This window comes from Balaenoptera musculus, chromosome 2, assembly GCF_009873245.2.
Source record: "Balaenoptera musculus isolate JJ_BM4_2016_0621 chromosome 2, mBalMus1.pri.v3, whole genome shotgun sequence".
Lineage (NCBI taxonomy): Eukaryota > Metazoa > Chordata > Mammalia > Artiodactyla > Balaenopteridae > Balaenoptera > Balaenoptera musculus.
The window spans coordinates 31,594,649-31,614,565 of NC_045786.1; the positions used below are offsets into that span (position 1 = coordinate 31,594,649).

Below are 19,917 nucleotides of genomic sequence, written 5' to 3' on the forward strand. Positions count from 1 at the left end.
ATAATTCTAATGAGATGATCAGAAATCACCCCGAAACAAATACTTAAAATGTTTCTTTAGCCGTTCATCACATGATTATTGGCTTCACATTGTGTTGGACAAATAAAGCGATGGCTTATGTATCACTGTGGCTGCAGAGACTCTCAGCATTTCAATGAAGCTCCTCAAAGCCCTCATGAATATGGATTTTCCCACAACAAAGCTTGACCCCACTAGTTGGCAGAACCGGTATTCTGGGATGCTTTCAGAAGAGGTGGGTGTGCGTGTGGGGACTGCAGGGGGATGAAAAGAGATTAAAGGAGAGAGAGAGGAGGCAGACCACCTCTCGTTTCCTCTGCCCAGGTTCCCAGCCCACCCTTCCTCCTGGGCAGCGCGGTTTTATAAAGAGAACAGAAAACAGCACATCGGGTTTCACAGTCCCCTTGAGCAGAGGATGCTTTGCAAACTCGGGCTGGAGAGGAAAGCCAAAGAGTCAAGGGCATCAGGAAGGCAAGAGCCATGGGTTGGATCAGGAATTCACGGCAGGGCAGGAGGAGGAGCCCCACCCCGTCCCTCTGCAGGGACGGGGAGCCTGGGGCAGTGCAAGAGGACGGGGTTTCCGGGTCTGAAATATCACATCCAAATTCCTTTCCTCCCTCCAATTTGGCTGAAGACAGGATAAGTTATAAAGGAATTTCTTGGTTCCTTTCAAAACCATGGCAATGGCCGCTTCCTCCCCGTCATCCCATCTGCTGGGAATGGAAGAGCTGGGAGCATTTCATGAACAGCTGTGCTGGTCGGGAAGTCCACCTTCAATCTGGCCCCGGGGTCTGAAGTCAAAGGGGGTGGCGTCATTCTTCGGGGAAGACAACAGGGTCTTGCTATCGGCGCTGGCAGCCAACGGCTTCAACTTCATCACAAAGGTCCACTCTGGACTCAGTGTTGTCACTTTTCTAAGGGAACCCAACAGCCGCTCTCATTTCCCTGGACACACATTCCTAGCAGTGGGGTTTAATGAGGAAATTTGGAGGCCACCCAAAACTGGCCCAGTGCAGATGCCTCGGGTCCATATATAAGGGAGAAATGATGCGCTAACCCTTAGAAGGCTGCAGACGCTTCCATTCTGACCAAGCCACAGCACCGTAACCTGCTTGGCTCTACTCAGGGGGAGCTGGATGTTTGCATCGTTGCTCAATTTCTTTCCACGGGTACGTGCTTCTGCTGCCTCTCAAACCCCTTCGCGGCATTGGCCTCGGCTCCATCATGTGTAAAATGTGGACAGTGGGAACCACCTTAAAGGAGGATGGGAAGGTGAAACCCCACCTCTGGAACACTGCCTGGGGCCATGGCAGCATCAACAGCCCGCCCTTCCTCCCGCCAAACCCCACCACCACAGCGCCTCCAGGAGGAAGGGATCTGGGGGCTAGTGCTCATACTAAATGTCACATCCAGCAGCAAGAACCCTTCCCTGGGCGGGGGGGGGTGTTGGGAGGGCGGGCTCAATTCCTCACTCTGTCCCAGGTTCGCTCTGTGACCTCAAGCAGGTCACTCAGAAAGGTCACTGTCCTGCCTGGGCATCCCCCACCCCAGCTCTGACCAGTTGTGACCAAGAAGGACAGCAGGGAGGGGCCTGGAAGCCTCCAGCACAGGCTGGAGTCCTCCGCACCTGTCCTTCCCTCCCTCCCAGCCCTCCAGCCACCACCGCCCCCGACACCATGGGGCGTGGAGGGGCCCATCCACCCAGAAGTCCAGCACCTCCCACCCCTCCAGGCCCAGAAGCACCAGGGGGACCCCGGAGCTGGTCTGCGGGCTTCCCTGCCGCCCCACTGTCTTCGAGCCGCTCAGAAGGACAGTGTCGTCCACCTGGAGCCTGAACATCCCGCCTGCTCCCCGCGGGTTCCCAACCAAGGTGTGCAACCATCAAAGCACTCTGGAAGGACAACCAGCGGCACCCGGCACCTTATGTAAGGCTCTTCCGCCAGCAGAAAACAGGCCCACATCTTAGCTCAATTTAGAATCGGTTTTTAAGTGTCTATTAATAGGCTTCACGCGAGCACCCCTTGTGGATGGCGGGGAGTCAGGGCTCCGGGCTCCCGTCCACCGCTATTCATTAGCATTCTTTTCATGTCTGTCTTCTCTCATTTTCCCAGCAGCATTTTAACTCAACAGCAAGGTCACCTACCACTTGGACCCAGTGCCACTTTTCATTTTCTCTAAAGAAAAATATGAATTTTCTTTTCCCTCAGCGGTGCCCTCTCCCCCCTCCTCTGGGGACCCCTGGCTTGCACTGGCTACAGCAGGGCTGTGTTATTTTGATGACCTGCATCTCCAGATATGATGGTTCATCTCAAAGACAAGTCCAACGAAGTCATGAGTGGGGAGGTCCAGGAAGTCCTTGGGGGTCCGCTGTCGCCTCCCTGGTTGGCTCTGAGTCCACACGCCACCTGGCCAGGCACAGCCGGGAGGCCCACGCCGTCCAGCGGCCAGGATGAACCTGGAGATTCAAATACGGTTTGGAACATTCAGGCTCTTCTCAGCCATGTGTGGCCCGGTCACTCCTCCTTGTGCCAAACACACGTCCCCGGTCTCTTCCTACCCCTTCTGGGGGCAGTCATGGCCGGGTCACCTCCTCTGTCCCTCTCGGCCACTTGTGACTAGACAGAAATCCAAGAGCCTGTTCTTCTGGCAACTCACAGCCACTCCTGGAAAAATCCCTCATCAACCTCCAGGCTGGAAATTAAGCACACAGGTCTCTCCCCACAAGATTAGAACAAGCCACTGTCTAAGTTGTTGGTCCATTCACAGGTTGGTTGGTTTTTAGGCTACCCTTAGCCCACCTTCCCTAGTGAGACAGGAAACAGGAATTCCCAGGAGCCCAGGAGACTCCGTCTGTCCCACATGCTGACAACTGGATTCTCCAGGGTCCAGGGCCCCCAGCCCTCAGAACGACTGCAGAACGAAAGGCAGGCCCTGGCCCTGGGCGCTGACCCCACAGCTGAATCCAGGCACAGAGAACACTTCCATGAAAAGCCTTTCAGCTGCCTGACTTCAAACACCACTAGGTTCAGTTCTCCTACGAATACTGTTGCTGAGGCAGCGGGCATTTGGTTTCGGGAGAAATTAATTTTCTCACAGGATGCCACCTCCACTGCCAGTGGAGGGTCCCCATTATTCCACATGCAAATTTCTGGCAATAAATTGGATCTATGATCAAATAGAGCCTTTGAAGTGCCACGTTTCCAGATACTCGGGAGATAAACAGAAATTCCAAATATTCCTTAGAGTGGATGGTTCATAGATTTGCTGATGAAGGTACCCAGCGCCTTTGATATTATGGCAGGGGAATCAGTGGGAAGTCCCAGATTCAGAAAGATCCTTGAGGCTCCACGGTGGCCCAGGGGGTTGCGGAAGGGGACCAGGAAAATGGCAATGGCCCCAGACAAGCCAGATCACAGGGCCCCTCACCCAGAGCAGGAGATGTTGCCCAGGGAGCCCAGGAAGGGGCAGTGCTGGTGGGAGAGGGGTCAGAACCAATCTTCATAAGCATCTTCTCGCAAAGTTAAGGCAACATCCACAGCTTCACAGTAGTTCCATCTGTTTCAAAGCCCAGAAATTTGCTATAAACCCAAACTAGCTATAATGTTCAGTATCTCTAATTTACTTTTTCCATGTTTGTTTTTATTTTTATTTATTTCTGGGGGCTGCATCGGGTCTTAGTTGAGGGACCTTTCATTGTGGTGCTTGGGCTTCTCTCTATCTGAGGCACAAGGGGTCAGTAGTTGTGGTGCACGGGCTTAGCTGCCCCACGCATGTGGGATCCTAGTTCCCCAACCAGGGATCGAACCGGCGTCCCCTGCATTGGAAGGTGCGTTCTTAACCACTGGACCACCAGGGAAGTCCCTCCATGTTTGCTTTTATGTCAAATCCTCTGGGGTTCTACTAAATAAACCTGGGAGCTCCTAACACAGTGTTTGAGCTAATTAACATTGGGGTTGAATCAATGAAAGGTGTCCTGACCCAACTGGGCCTTCATCCTCCATAAACTTGACCTTGAGCAGCAGACCGTGACCTGAGGACAGAAGCACGGTTCCCCCTGCTCTTTGTGGCAGGGGTGTTTACACTGCAACCCTGACACGTTTCTCCAGTGGTTCTCGATATTAAACCAGTCTTGTGTTCTGGACTCCTTCCCTGGCTTTGTGGAAGGAAAGGACAGTGCGACACTAAGGTATAAAAAACCAGAACTCAGTGCCAAGGCTGAAAGCGGTCCACCAGGTCTGCAAAGACCCCGGGAGGGAAGCGGGGGTTGAGATGAACCCTCCCAGCCTGGGTCTGTCTGGCTCTCCTCATTATTATTCCCTCCTAAGCAAGTGAGGTTTCTATTTTTGCTGCAAGGAGCCTGATGCCTTCCAATCCCCCTGCCATCTCCTGGAGGGAGGCTGGGATTTTGTTTTCTATTCAGGCAGCTCAGGGATGCTGAAGGGAGGGTCATCCAGAAGACTGGGAGCCAGAGACAAGCACTGCCTGCCAATCGTATCAAAAGAGGATGCAGCGCTCTGGAGAGCTCCGGGCAAGATGACAGGGCGGGCACGCAGTCTGGGGGACCGCTCGGGGCCTGGTGCAGCGAGAGTTATTCAGTCCATCCTGTGCTCGCCACGACAGGCACTCACGCTTCACAGGTGGGAACTTTTAATCCTCCCAGCGCCACTGCAAGGTAGCGAGGGTGGTCATCATCCCCATTTTACAGATGGGAAAACACGCTCATATAAGGTATTGAGGCCACACAGGAAGTGCTAGGGCTGGGATTTAATCCTGGCACTTGCCCCCGAGTCCATGCTCTTAGCTCCCACATTATGCTGGTAGAAAGAAATGGGGAAAGATATTTATAATATGTAAACCAAATGAAGGATCATTAAGAAATCAATAAGAAAATCAAAAATTGAGCAAAAGGCATGAACCAGTAATTCACAGAATAATAATTACATAAAATAAATATATATATATATGAAAAGATGTTCAACCTCACTGGTGGACAGAGAAATGCAAACTAAGACCCCTTATAGATACGCTTCCCCCACCAAACATTAAAAACATCTGACAAGGGCTTCCCTGGTGGCGCAGTGGTTAAGAATCCGCCTGCCAATGCAGGGGACGCGGGTTCGAGCCCTGGTCCGGGAAGATCCCACATGCCGCAGAGCAACTAAGCCCGTGCGCCACAACTACTGAGCCTGCGCTCTAGAGCCCATGCTCCACAACAAGAGAAGCCACCGCAATGAGAAACCTGCGCATGGCAACGAAGAGTAGCCCCCGCTCTCCACAACTAGAGAAAGGCCACGCACAGCAACAAAGACCCAATGCAGCCAAAAACAAATAAAATAAATAAATTTTAAAAAAAAAGAAAAGCATTAAAATATATATATATCTTAAAAAAAAAACCTGACAATACCAAGTGTTGTCACTGCATAGGACAAGGGGGACTCACACACACACAGCTGGCAGGACGGCTCATCAGGAGACACACTTTGGAAAACAAATTTAGCTGCTCTGAGAAAATTTGAAGACTCTTGTACTCTCTCCTGCAACAATTCCCATCCTTGCTAAATATTCTAGACAAATCTGGCTCATGGTCACACAGAGATGCACTGCATATTCCTAACAGCCTTATCTTAACAGCAAGAAACTGGGGAGCACCTAAACAGACAGATTACATCACATTCCTACAATGAACCCCACAGCAGCGAAAAGGTCTGAATGACAGCTACACATTTTCATATGGATGAATCTCACAAACATAAGGTGAAGCAAAAAAGGCAAGCTACAGAAAAAACACACAATTTGATACCATTTACCTCATGCTTCAAGACATGCAAAAATCACAGGTGCAGCAGGTATGCTGACAAACGTAGTGAGTGTAAACATCAAACTCTCACAACAGGTACCTCTGTGTGGGAGACAAAGGGGTGCCAGCAGGGAGGGGCTCTAGCTGTATTGGTCATTGTGATGGTTTCAAACATGTCCACAAACTCTTGGACATTCCCCTCAAAAGGTGGAGCCTACCTCTCCTTTCCCTAAGTGTGGGCTGGACTTAGTAACTTGCCTCTAGTGAACAGACCATGAAAGGCATGTGCTATTCTTAGATCACTCACTCTGGGGAAAGCTGGCCACCATGCCATGAGGACACCCAAGCAGCACCATGAAGAGGTCCACACGGCTGAGAACTGAGGCCTCCTGCCAACAGCCACGTGGATCCTCCAAGCCCCCGATGACTGCAGCCCCAGCCCCACATCTTGACCCTGAGCCCAGGGAGCTGACCCTGGGGTCTGAGCTGCTCCCAGATCCCTGACCCACAGACTCTACGTAGAAGATAATAAATGTTTATTGTTTTACACCACTTACACTTTGGCATAAATGGTTTCACAGAAATAGATAAGCAGTACAGTAATACTCTCCACCTTAAGCAGGTTGTGGGTACACAGGTGTTCATCACATGATTCTTTTTACCTTTTTGTATGCTGAATATCTTATGATAAAAATTTAATGCAAAAGACTTGAATTAACTCACACTGATTAATAATCACAAATGGTGGATCATAAAAGGCAGGAACCCGCGACAGGCACGCACTTCATCCTTTTGGGTGACTGAGGAATGACTTCTCTCCTGGGGACATAAGGAACTTAGCAAAGCCCCATCGAAGGGGGGGAGAGTCATGGGAAGTTGTGACTGGGTAGGGGAGGAGGGGGCCGAAGGATGTGCTCTATTAACGTATTAAAATAGGGAGACTTTGGGACTTCCCTGGCGGTCCAGCGGTTAAGACTCTGCACTTCTACTGCAGAGGGCATGGGTTTGATCCCTGGTTGGGGAACTAAGATCCTGCATGCCACTCCCTGTGGCCAAAAGAAAAAAAAAAAAAATAGGGAGACTTTTTCAGGCTAAGAGAGTATGTGCCTGAGCCCAAGAGGCAGGCAGCAGATCCCCGGGTGGGTCTTGTGGGGGTGAGGAGTGTTGGCAGCACTCAGGGTGGCCCACCCCCTTACCTGCTCTCCCCAGCCTCGCGGCAGGGCTGCCCAGAAGCCGGGATCTGGTCATCAGCACGTCCCTCCCTCTCCTGCGGGTCCCAGAGAGCAGAAGGACACTTCACTCCCGAGAAGCGGTCGAGCTGGTCAGAGTCAACTGGTCCAGTGAAAGCAGCCACACCAGTCACGTCCAGCAGACCCATTCTGCCAGTCCTGAAGGACCACCGCAGAACTACGCAAGACCACTTATTTTAAACCCTCATACTTAAGGGCTTAAATCCAAAATCTCACACGGGCTCTTTTCCTCAATTTACTCATTCAAAGAACTATGTCCAAATCCATTTTAAGTGAAACAACCACTTTTCTTGCCATAAAGTGACAGCTGAAGCAACAGTAATGCCTCATATATTCCGAGCTTGCTTTCCTTTTTAAAAAAAGCACTCAGATGAGGTGACAGAGGAGGTTAAGCCACCCTTTTAGTGTTCTTTTTGACCCTGACTTGTCGGGAAAATGACCACTGAGAATTTGGATCATTTGTGTTTGTCCTCATTATTCACGCTCTCCGGCTGGCACCCCGAGGACAAGAGGAGGAAAAAGACGTGGTGAGAAATGCAAATGGTGGAGGGGACCGTGTGTGTTATCAGGGCCCTCTGACAGCACCAAAGGTGGTGCAGGTGAGGAAGAAGTCCCGCCCCCAGTGATGCTCCGCCCTCACCTTGAAGGGCGGGGCCCAGACAGCCATGCTCAGCTGCTGGGGACCAGGATGCCTGACTGTCTGTCTCCTCATCTCCCAGCCAGTCAGGACCCGGCTCAGACAAGAGCCCGAAGGGCATGATGTCCCCAAACTTGCCTGCAGTGGCCACCTCGAGCTCAGCCCAAGACAGGTCCTGGAGAGCCGGGGCAGCAGGCAGCATGGAGCTGGACGGCACCCCCAGCAGCTCGCCCAGACCCAGAGACGGCGGAAGGCAGTGAGACCAAGACTGGACTTCAGCTCCCACCTCTCTGCTCACGAGCTGTGACCACAACCATTCCTCCATCGCCCTGAACCTCGGGCTCTGCCTCAGAAACAGAGGAGACCCCCGGGATTCTGGGGATCCCCCGGTCCCTCCACAGCTTTCAGGACAATGGTGGACCCTCCTTTGGAGGAAATCAAGGTAGAGGGGCCAAGTCGGGGGTGCTGAGGGTGGATGCTAGCTCAGGACTCAGCAGCTCTGTTTCCTCAGATGTGAAATGGGGATAATAACATTCTCCTGTAAACTGATGTCATGGGATGGAGACAGGCTGGGACCTTGGACCCTTTGCTGCAGTGCTTGCACCTGGACACACCTCTCCGCAAGCAACAAAATACAAAGAAACTATATGGGACTGAAAATAACTATGTGCATGTGCAGTTGGGGCAAATTCTGGACAAAAGATACAGAGACCAAAAATCCCAACTGCCACTTTTGAAGGGCTGGAGCAAAACTAGGGTGCTGGGAGCAAAACTAGGGTGCTGGGAGCAAAAGCAGGGTATTGCGCATGCCCCCTGCGCACAACACCACCTAAGGGGCGGGCAGAACACCTAAGCTGCCCCTCTGGCCTGACCCCTGGACACACCCCTACCCTCACCCCATATAAGGAACAAGCAAGGGAACCTGTTGTTTGTTCCCGCTCCCCGCTGCTGCAGCAGGAGCCCCAATAAAGCCTTGCCTGAATTTCTTGTCTGGTCTCTTATCAATTTCTATTGATTAAGGAAGCCAAGAACCCTGGTCGGTAACAGGATGGCCCTGTGGCTTCAATGAGGTGTCCACAGGTACTAAGGGAGACACACGTGGCTCTTGTTATAAAGCCACCAGAGCCCGCTGCCCTGCAGCTACCTCTCCCCAGCACTCATCGCCCCAAGAAGTGCTTGTTCGCCAGCCTCTGGGAGCCCCTCAGAGGGGGGGACTCCACACCCAGGGCCTTATCGACAGCACCTGGCTCACAGGAAGGGTTCTTACTCCTGGATTCCAGAATCCCCTGGTTTGTCCCCTTTGTACCCACAGCAGCCAGCCCTAGTCTGCTGGGAGCTTCCTCACCTCCTTGTGAGGGTCTGGACGCCCTCCGAGGATGCTGCATGTTTAAGAGGAAGCTTGTAAGCCCAGAGGGAGGCAGGTTCCTGGGGCAAGTCAGGGGTCACCCAGCACCACTTATACACCATTAAGTGGACCCCATTAAACTACTCTGAAACCCCTTCATACACATTCCCCAGGCCCACACTCTCCCAAATCATGAGTGTCCCAGGAGAAGACAGGATTCTGCCTTGAGGGTCATGCAGGGGCGCCTCTACCTGGTGGATAAAGGGGCTGAGCTGTGCAGGGCTGTCCCCGGGCCTCCCCAGCCCATCCTGGGAGTGCTGTGGTGGCTCCTGATGAGGAAGATCATAAATATTCTAGGGCAGGACAATCAAACTAAGACAGAAAGAAAACAAAAAACAAATGACATGCCCCCTTTGTGGCAGGCCTTTCCCAATGTGCAACGTGCATCTCTCAGTACATGAAACAGTAACCAGACCTCCTCAAAGCAGGAGGATGAAATCAACCTTTGAGAAAAGTTGGCCTCTTCCTTTAGATGCCAGCATTGTACTATTGTAATTCTATGATTAATAGATTTCTTTTTCATCTCATACAAGGGTACAAGGGGTCACATTGACCAAAGGCTTGTCTGTACATGCGTAATTGAAAAATAAAACACCTTTGTTGAATTATGTGCACAATGCTAACCTGTCAATATGATACATAATTTCTTTATCTCAAAAATGTATATAAAACTGTGTCTCTAACTCCTGATCATTGGAGTTCTCAGAGCTTCTGAGAATCTGTTTCCCGGATTATAATCCTCAATTTGGCTTGAATAAAATTCTCTTTTCTTTCTTCTTCGCATGATTGTTATCGGATTTTTCATTGACACTCCCTCACATGCTGAGGGGGGATGGGTTGGTCAGTGAGGGGACACCCCTCCTGGAGGCCACCTGTTTACTACACCACACAAGTTGGGGGCTTCCACATCCCACACCAGCCTCCAGGAGAAAAGTCAAAGTCAGGTTTGGGTTTTTTTAAGTATGCTAACAGAGATGCTAGAAAACAATGTACTGGCAAAAGCTGACAAGAAACAAAATTGCCACGTGAGGCCCCCAAACTGTATGTTAAGAACAGGATCCTAGCGTCATCCAGGCCAATGACTCACCACACACACCACCAATACACAGCCTCTCATCTGGAAAAGAAGGACAAGGAAATGAACTTCACTCTCAAAGTACAGCTGGACTCAGGCAAGCATCACCCTGCATATCCCTCCCCACACATGCCTGTGAAACACACAGGGAGAGGGTAGCGGGGCTGGAATTGTAAGCAGAAGTGTTTACACCTGCCAAACCTCAGGCTTCTTGGGGTAATCCAAGCCCCCCAAAAGAGGGGGACATTGTTGTTGCTGCAGGGTCTGCTCTCCAGTGAACCCCACAGCCGGCTTGCGATGATTTCCTGTTTCCCTAAGGTACTCCCCACCCTGATACACCTGTGACTTTGTACGTGCCAGGACCTTAACCCAAGTGCCAGGCTGCCTCTGGTTTTAAGGATGTATTTCATGAGAGTTTTCATTTGTACACAGAGATTATTGCAACCTGGCATCATCACCAAAGCTGGCCGATTACTGAGGTCTCTAATGACACTTCCGGATGCCAGAGCAGGCTGGATGCCAGCCCCGAAGGCAGGCATGCGAGGCTCCCACGAGGCCCAGGGAGGAAGCTGCTCTCAGTACATCATCAGTGCGTCCTTGAGGTGGTCCTGGTTGTCAAAGGCCTCTTTCCAGTCTTGCTTTATCATGACAATTTGCTGTTTTGTTTTACTTTGTTTGGGTCCATCCTTATCAATTTAGTTTCCAATGACTAGACTTTAAATAAGACACAAGTACTTTGAGGACCAAATACAAACCCTCTACTGCCAAAGCAGAAATATACACAGTCAGAATATTCTTACTAAACCAGCCTTAGGATGAAGCTGATATAATAGAAGAGAGGGCTGAGAGAAGGAAATTGAACCCAGGAAAAAGAGGTCAAGCTACTAGATCAAGCCTTGTCTGAAACCATCCATCTGGACTTTTCAATTACACAAGAAAAGTTTATGTCACCATGGGACGGGTTTTCTGTTACCTCAGGTGTCTTAATAAATGAGGAAACTGAGGCCCAAGGAGATACCATGACTTTGTCAGCCCGGAGAGCAACAGAATGAAAGCTCAATTATGTGGCACTAAATCCTGCCTTGTGTCAAAATCCTAGGCTGTGCTCATTGTGGTTTACACAAATCCTGAATTCTTTACAAGTATGGAGGCAGGCCCACCATTCAAGCCTTACAACAATCAAAATCTAGCAGAAATTAGATTTAACTCAATCAGATTTTTTTTTTTTTTTTTACTTCTCCAAAAGCAACAGGGCAAGCCTAAATGGTCAGTGGAGATTCTCCCAAATGTGAGGGCTAAAGGGCACAATTTACATCAAACATTTCTGCACCACCTCCCTCTCTCTGAAAGATAGCTTTGACCCCGGCTCACATTTGGGTGCTTACAGAAAACCTCAAGGCGGCTTTCAGACAGAAATGTACTCTCTTATTTCTTTTTTTTAATTTGATGTTTCTTAAATAGTAGTTGCTTTACAATGAAATGTTCTCTTAATTAGCCTCATACATAGGCACTGCTATGATTAGCAGGCTACAGTCGTGTTGGCTTGCCCTCTCCCTCCATCCCCTGCCCTCCCCCCTTCCCCCCTCCCTCCCTCCCTCCCTTCCTTTCCTTTCTTTCTATGACTGATACAAAGACCCAAGGAAGGATCAGCAAAAAATCAGTTCTGAACCCCGCTGTCTACCTGTCTTACACCCGAGGATCTGAGGATCCAGAGGTAGGTGACCTGCTCAAAGTCACAGTCGGGGCCAAACCTGCAGGGTCAGAGGCTCTGGGTTCACTTCACCATGCGCTGAGCCCCCCCTCCCCCCGCCCTCCCCCGAGAGACTGTACCTCGCAGGGCACCACCTGCTCGCACAGCCCTGGTGACGCCAGCAAATCCAGACTCCCCCCCAGGACCTGGGGGACGTCAGGGAAGTGGGGCGTCCAGCTGCCCCGGCCCCCCACAGGCCTCGGCAGGGAAGCACCCACACCGAGAGAGTCCACACTTGGGACACACGCTCCAGACGGGTTTTCTGCGTCACAACTGCCCAAGAGGAGAAGCCCACCAGCAGCAATGCTGAACATTCCGGAAACCCACAAGAGTCACCCGGGCCTTAGGGAGCTGTGTCCCCCGTCGCAGAGCATCCCGCCTGCACTCTGTCTCAGACTCCCCCCACCCCGTCTGCCCCCTGTGCCCCACCGGCCCGTCCACGTGTCCAAACTGGCAGGTGGTGCCCGGCCCACCTCTGGCCGCATCCCTGCCCACCCCGCCACCCGAGCCCACCCCTCCCCCGCCTGCATGCCAGGTCCTCCTGGGTCACCCAGCACAGTGCCCCTCCTCCCAGGGCCCTGCAGCGCTGTGTGTGATTCCTCCGAACCCTGCCGTGAGTGGCACAAGGACAGGGTGCCCCCCACACCGTGTCCTAGCTTCTCCCAGGCAAGGCCTCGGAAAGATGTTCACCCTGTTTCTAACAGGAAAAGGCCCCTCGCTTTCTGTCTTACTTGGCTGCGTCGGAAGGCGATGCTGGCTGCTGGGGAGCAGAGGTGGTCTCCCGAGTGAAGAGCAAACATCTCACCCCCCCCGGGACCCCCAAGACCCCCAGGAGCGAGGGTGAGGTCTGCCCTGCCCCCTCCTGCCTGCAGGGTACCTTGCTCCAGCCGGGACCCCAGATGCTGGGGTTGCATCACACCGCAGCCCGGCAGAGTCCTCTGGTGGCCCAGTGCCCTCAGAGGCCCAGCTGGGGGGCTGGGGGCGGGATGGGCGGGCCACCCCAGCAGAGCACATGCCCGCCCACTCGTATCTGATGGACAAATGGACAGACCAACGACACAGGACCTGCTCCAAGAACTGACCCAGGGTAGCGAGGGGGGTCATGCCTGAGACTGCCAAGTGGGGGCCTACGAAGGACACACGCCTGACGACACCCGGGGTGGGGTCCCAGGGGACTTGAGAGAGAGAAACGGGGTTCCAGCTCAAGGTCAGAGTCCTCACAGCTTCCCCCCCACCCCCAGAGAAGCCAGGCTGCCCTGAGAATGAATGGCTGGTGGTCCTTCAAAGCTGACTCCTGTAAGCCCCTCAGGGGCGGGAAGCACAGCACTTTGGTGGACAAACTGAATGATGCTGGGAGGACCACGCCCTGGCCGGGGGTGCTAACTGGCTCCAAATTGGACCAATTGATGGAAGTTGACACAGGCCAGGAGGGATGCAGGGTGGGGGACGTGGACCAACGACAGTAGAAGGCTGGTGAAAGGAAAACCGGGCAAAGGCAGGACCCACAGAGGAAGAGCCACAGAAAGATCATAAGAGGGGAGAGAGGTGTGGGGAGGACAGGAGCCCGGCCTGGACACGGGGTCTGGGCCAGGCAGCAGGTGTGGATGGGGAGATGCGGGCGGTGCACCCCAGCAGGACTCAGAGCACGCCTCCAGCACTTCTGGGAAGATGAGCAGCTCCAAGCTCCCGAACCCAGACCCGGTGAAGCCACAGGGAGCAGAGGGGTCAGACCCGTAGGATTTTAAGATCTAACGTCCCCTGACCTGCCGGGCATGGAGCCCTTCGCACTAATCAAATGCTTTGGCCCACTGAGCAGTGCAGGCCCAAATCTCAATGTGTTTGGAAAAATGTCATCCAGCTCCTGGTGCGAGCAGAGGCCTCTGGACAGCCGGCTCCGTTTCAGGCTGTGGAGAAGGAAACTGGGCGCTATTCCAGCCCACGGGACGGAGCCACATGGTGAGGGACACAGACCCACATCAAGACCAAGATCCTCGTGGGTGATGCTGTTACAGCTCACGAGCTGCCAGAATCGCTCTTTCATGATTTAAAGGAAGGTGGGAGAAAAGAACCCCCCTTGCAGAACTTGAGCAATCGCAGCTCCCTTGTGTGCGCCCCGAATGGGCTCCATGGCCCAACAGCTGGACCTGAGGCTCCCACATAAACACACTCCAACCCCGCCCCCGGGGTGTGCCACTCGCCCGGAAGCCCCCAGCCCCATCAACTTTGGGTGGCATCCCCTTCCCAACACTTCAGGACACTCGGCCGTGCTTCTGAGAACTCCAGACCTCGGAACACTGGGCCACCCTAAACAACGGTGACCGCAGGCGCCGTCTTGTGTCTGTGACAAAGGAGGGGAAGGCTGCTTGTAATTTCCACATGCAGCAGGGCCAGCTGGGCAAGTCACGTGAACAAGCTGGTGGCACATCCAAGCCTTCCTTTGGCAAAAAATGCCAAAAGGGACAGAGTGGTTGCCTCTGAGCGGGAAGGAGGCGGGGGCAGAGGGAGGGAGGGAGGAACTGACCCACCAGGACAGAGCGCACCAGCCCTCCCCCAAAACCTTGCTCAGCCTGGCCTCGCCACATCCAGAGGTGTTCAGTTTCCTTTCGCTTTCCTCCTGTGTCAGCCCGCAGACAATGGGGCTCAGAGAGGTTACATCCTGTCTCAGGGCCACACAGCACCTGAGTGTCAGAGCCGGGATCGGAACTGAGGTCTGCCTGAGTCCACAGCCCAAGCTGCTCTTACTGCCTCTCGACTGAGAATGGGACACAGATAAGGGGTCCAACTGCCCCAAGACTGGACGGTTTGAGAGACATGTCAGCCAGTGAGGTTCCCCTTTCTGTGCGCTCTTCAGCATCTCTGTGCTGGGAACAAGGCGTCTTCTAGAAAGGCTGTGTGCCTGATGTGGACAGAAGCAAGAGGGGGCCTGTGGCAGGCACGAGTGCAGAAGGTGCCTCCCTTTCCAGAATGCTACTGGGCGTGTATCCGGAGAAAACCATAGTTCAAAAAGACACATGCACCCCAGTGTTCACTGCAGCACTACTTACAATAGCCAGGTCACGGAAGCAACCTAAGTGTCTATCGACAGATGAATGGATAAAGAAGATGGGGTACATATATACACAATGGAATACTACACAGCCATAAAAAAGAATGAAATAATGCCATTTGCAGCAACATGGATGGAACTAGAGATTATCACACTAAGCGAAGTAAGCCAAAGACCAATATCATATGATATCATTCATATGTGGAATCTAAAAAAAAAAAAAAAATACAAATGAACTTATTTCCAAAACAGAAATAGACTCACAGACTTAGAAAACAAACTTATGGTTACCAAACGGGAAAGGTTGAGGGGAGGGATAAATTAGGATTTCGGGATTAACAGATGCGAACTATTACATATAGAATGGATAAACAACAAGGTCCTACTGTATAGCACAGGGAACTATATTCAGTATTTTGTAATAATCTATAAGGGAAAGAATCTGAAAAAGAATATGTGTGTGTGTGTATAACTGAATCACTTTGCTGCACACCAGAAACTAGCAAAACATTGTAAATCAACTATATTTCGATTTTTTTAAAAAAGAAATGAGATCAGAATGCTCCGGGGTGCTGGACAGGGCCTCCCCTGGCACCCAGTGGAGGGGGCCCTGCCATGATTTTCTTAATGAACCAGTGTCTCTCATACACAGCACTCATCTCATTCACAGGATAGCAGGAGGCTGAGTCCCAGCCCCTAGAACTGGGAAACTCCCCTCCTGAGCCTGAGAGGCAGAGGGTAAGACCAGGGGACTGTGCATTCAGGGAGGAGAACCCTGGGGGCGGGGCACACACTCACAAATAAGAAGAGAAATGCTAGTACTGAAGGAAACCGACCAAGGCCGTGAGGTTCGTTCCTGCATCCTGAAAAGACTTGAACTATGAAGGAAATGTAGTCAGCGGTTAAAAACCCACCCAGTACTAATCCACCAGGACCAGAAGGTGTTACAGGTGAGCTTCAACTAAACCATCAAGAACAGATCAGCTCAGTCTTCTATGAATCGTGCTCCACCAGAGAAAAGGGTGAGATGCTCAATGTTATGGGTCCAATATAACCTTGGTACTAAAGCCAAAGAAAGAATGAGAAAGGTAAACGAGAGGCAAACTCACTTCTAAACAGATGCAAAAATCCTAAATAAAACATTCGCCAAGTGAACCCACCAGTTTGTAAGCAAACACGTCACGATGAAGTATAGGTTTATCCCAGGGATGTCAAGTTGGTGTCATATTAGAAGAGCTATTGGGCTTCCCTGGTGGCGCAGTGGTTAAGAATCCGCCTGCCAATGCAGGGGACATGGGTTCGAGCCCTGGTCTCAGAAGATCCCACATGCCACGGAGCAACTAAGCCCGTGCACCACAACTACTGAGCCTGCGCTCTAGAGCCCACAAGCCACAACTACTGAGCCCACGTGCCACAACTACTGAAGCCCGCACGCCTACAGCCCAGGCTCCGCAACAAGAGAAGCCACTGCAATGAAAAGCCCGCGCACCGCAACCAAGAGTAGCCCCCCGCTCACCACAACTAGAGAAAGAGCGCACACAGCAATGAAGACCCAACTCAGCCAAAAATAAATAAATAAAATAAATTTAAGAAAAAAAGAAGAAGAGCTATTAATGCAATCACATAAGTTAGCAGATGAGCAGATTATCTCAACCAATGCGGAAAAACCACCTCATAAAATTCAACAAACAGTCATAATTAAAGGGAGGGGGGATTGTAGCGAACGAGGATCAGAAGGGGATGCTTAACAGACAGTGAGCATCTACCGCAAGCCTGCAGCCAACACCCTGCTGAATGGGAGACCATTAGATACGGCCCCACAGGAAACAATAGGACAAGAATTCAGAGCATCTCCACTTCTGCCTGACACTGTCCCATCATCTAAACAAAGAAATCACAAAACAAAAAGAAATCAAAGGATGACGACTGTAATTGATGAGGTCCAACTAACATTATTTGCAGGGGACACACTGTCCACAGAGAAAATCCAAGACTCTATAAACGACCCAACAAGGCTGCTGAACAGCAGAACACACAAACTCAACAATCGCAAAAGGCCATTTCCAAAGAGAAACCCCCTAGGGGACTTCCCCAGTGGTCCAGTGGTTAAGACTCTGTGCTCCCAATGCAGGGAGCCCGGGTTCTATCCTTGATCAGGGAACTAGATCCCACGTGCCACAACGAAAGATCCCGTGTGCTGCAACTAAGACCTGGCACAGCCTAATAAATAAAATAAATAAATAAATATTAAAAAAAACAAACAAACAGAGACACCCGCTGGACAGGAGCCAAAAATAGATACGGAGGAATCAATCTAATGTAAAAAATACAAGACCTTTACAGAAAAATACTATCACTTTGTTGAAAGATATAAAAGAAGACCTACTAAAATGGGGTCTCCATATGCCATGAGCATGTTTTTATTTGGGGTGTTGTCTTCTGAGTCAGTTTTTATTTGGAGTGTTGTCTCCTGAGTCAGTTCGGGAAGGTGGGATGGCTGAGTCAGGGTCAGCGGAGACCCACTGGGGTCCATGAGGTCTGTCCCCTCCAGGGGCTGTACTTCTCCATCACCTTGCCAAGAGAGAGCACTGTCAAACTTGGGTTTTTGCCAATTTAAGCAGTGAGAAATGTTATCTCAGGGTAATTTTAATTTATATCCCTCTCACATAAAAGGTTGAACACTTTTTCATACAAGTAAAAGACCGTTTGCATTTATTTCTCTGTAAACTATCTGTTCACATCTTTTCCCCATTTTCCATTGGGTTTTTGGTCTTTTCCTTTTAATTTTTATTATCTCTTCATATTTTAGGGAAACGAACTTTCTAATTTAAATTGCAATTATTTTTTCCCGGTTGGTTTGTTTGTTTGGCCATGCCACGCAGCATGCAGGATCTTAGTTCCCGGACCAGGGATTGAACCCATGCCCCCTGCAGTGGCAGCCAGAGTCTTAACCACTGGTCCTTTTCCTGGTATTACTTGTTCTTTTATTTTGCTTATGGTGTTTTCCCATTCATATAAAAGTGTTTTGGTTTTTCCTTTTTTTTTTTTTTAATAATGCAACTGAGTTTATTCATCTTTTCTTAAGTTGCCTTTGGGTTTTGAATCATAATTTTTCCCACCTGCAGATTATAAAAGAATTTATCTGTGTTTTCTTCCAGTACTTGTGATAACTATCTATCTATCTAGAGCCACTTGAAATATAGGCTGGTATGTGATAAAAGATATCAATTAAATTTTCTCTTTTTCCAAATGACTATAGTGAGATAATAGAAAATATATATTGGTCTCTGCCCCCAGTTCCTGAAACCATGGAATTTCCTGGGTGAGAGGAGTGTCTTTTATTCCCAAGAGAGGACTCTGGGTGAGCTCCTGAATGGGGCTGGTCACCAGAAAAACCAAGCCATTGTTAGAAGTTTGGAATTTCAGCCCCACCCTCCATTCTCTTGAGAAGGGAGATGGGCTAGAAGTGGAACTGATCATTGATCATGCCTATTTGAGGAAGTCTCCATAATAATCTCAAAACGATGGGGTTCAGAGAGCATGCACGTACTGGGAGGGTGACACACCCCCAACTCCACAAGGACGAAGCTCCTGCCCTCAGGACCCCCCCATACCGCACTCTATTCATCTCTTCATCAGGCTGTTAATCTGTATCCTTTATCATATCCTTCAATATACTGGTAAACGTAAGTGTTTCCCTGAGTTCTGTGAGCTGCTCTAGGAAATTAATTAAACCTGAGAAGGGGATCTTGGGAACCTCAGATTTATAGTCAATCGGTCAGAAGCACAGGTGACAACCTGGACTTGGGACTGGTGTCTGAAGTGGGGTGGGAGCGGTTTTGTAGGACTGAGCCCTTACCCTGTGGGATCTGACGCCCTCTCCAGGTAGATGGTGTCAGAACTGAATTAAATTGTAGGACACCCAGCTGGTGTTGCACGGAATTGCTTGGTGTGGGACCACCCCACACATCTGGTGTCAGAAGTGCTGTGAGTGTGGCAGCAGCATGAGAGTAAAGGAGAAACATGGAGGAGACAGGATTTTTTCCCAATTCAGCTATCCAGTTGTCCCAAGACCATTTTTTGAAAGGTTCTCTTTACTAACATTTTATTTAGGAATTTTACAGCACTATTCCTAGGTGAAACTGGTGTGCAGTTTTCTTTTATTGAATAATCTTGATGTTTCCATCTTTTTCTATTCTCTAGAATAATTTAAGTAGCATTGAGATTATACGTTATTTGAGATTTGATAGAATCCTCCTGTGAGGCTATATAAGTTTGGAGATTTTTCTATCTGTTTCAATGGAAATTGGTTTGTTTACACTTTATGTGTCTACTGGAGTCAGTTTGGGTAATTACATTTTCCTAGAAAAGTACCCTTTTTTTAATCCAGGTGCACATTTATTTGCACAGCAATGTAAAAAGTGGCTTCTAATGATTTTTTTTAACAGGCTCTGTTTTGTTAGTTATTTCCCCATTGGCATGTTTTATTTTGTGTCTTTGTGTGCTCTCTCTCTCTCTCTCTCTCATAATTAGGTTAGACTGTGGTTTGCCCACCTGATTTTTCCCCTAAGAATCAGGATTTCATATGTTTATTAGTTCTGTTGCTTTTCTCTGTTCTAATTCATGAATTTCCTCCTCCGATCTTGTTTCTTCACTCTGCTCTCAGCCAGTTTACTGGGCTGTCTTATCCAACATTTTGAGTTGGATGTTGAATTCATTCACTGTTTTTTATTTCAAGGCCATAACCACAGCTGTATGTGCATGCCCTAGATAGATGTATTTATTTTCATTATCATCATATTCTAGAAATTATGCAATTTTGTTTTATATATTTCCTTTCACCCAGGAACTTATTGAATAGAGTTTAATGCTGTAATTTCCCAAGCTGAAGGGCCTTTGTGCTCTTTATCTTATGGTTAACATTGAGTTTTATTGCATT

The 19,917-nt window shown here is 50.0% G+C and overlaps 1 protein-coding gene across 5 annotated transcripts in view; it reads right to left on the bottom strand.

Annotated features, from left to right (window-relative positions):
- APBA2 (amyloid beta precursor protein binding family A member 2) overlaps positions 1-19,917 on the bottom strand; it is a 230,682-nt gene that overhangs the window by 116,566 nt on the left and 94,199 nt on the right. The gene's annotated exons all lie outside the window — the stretch shown is intronic.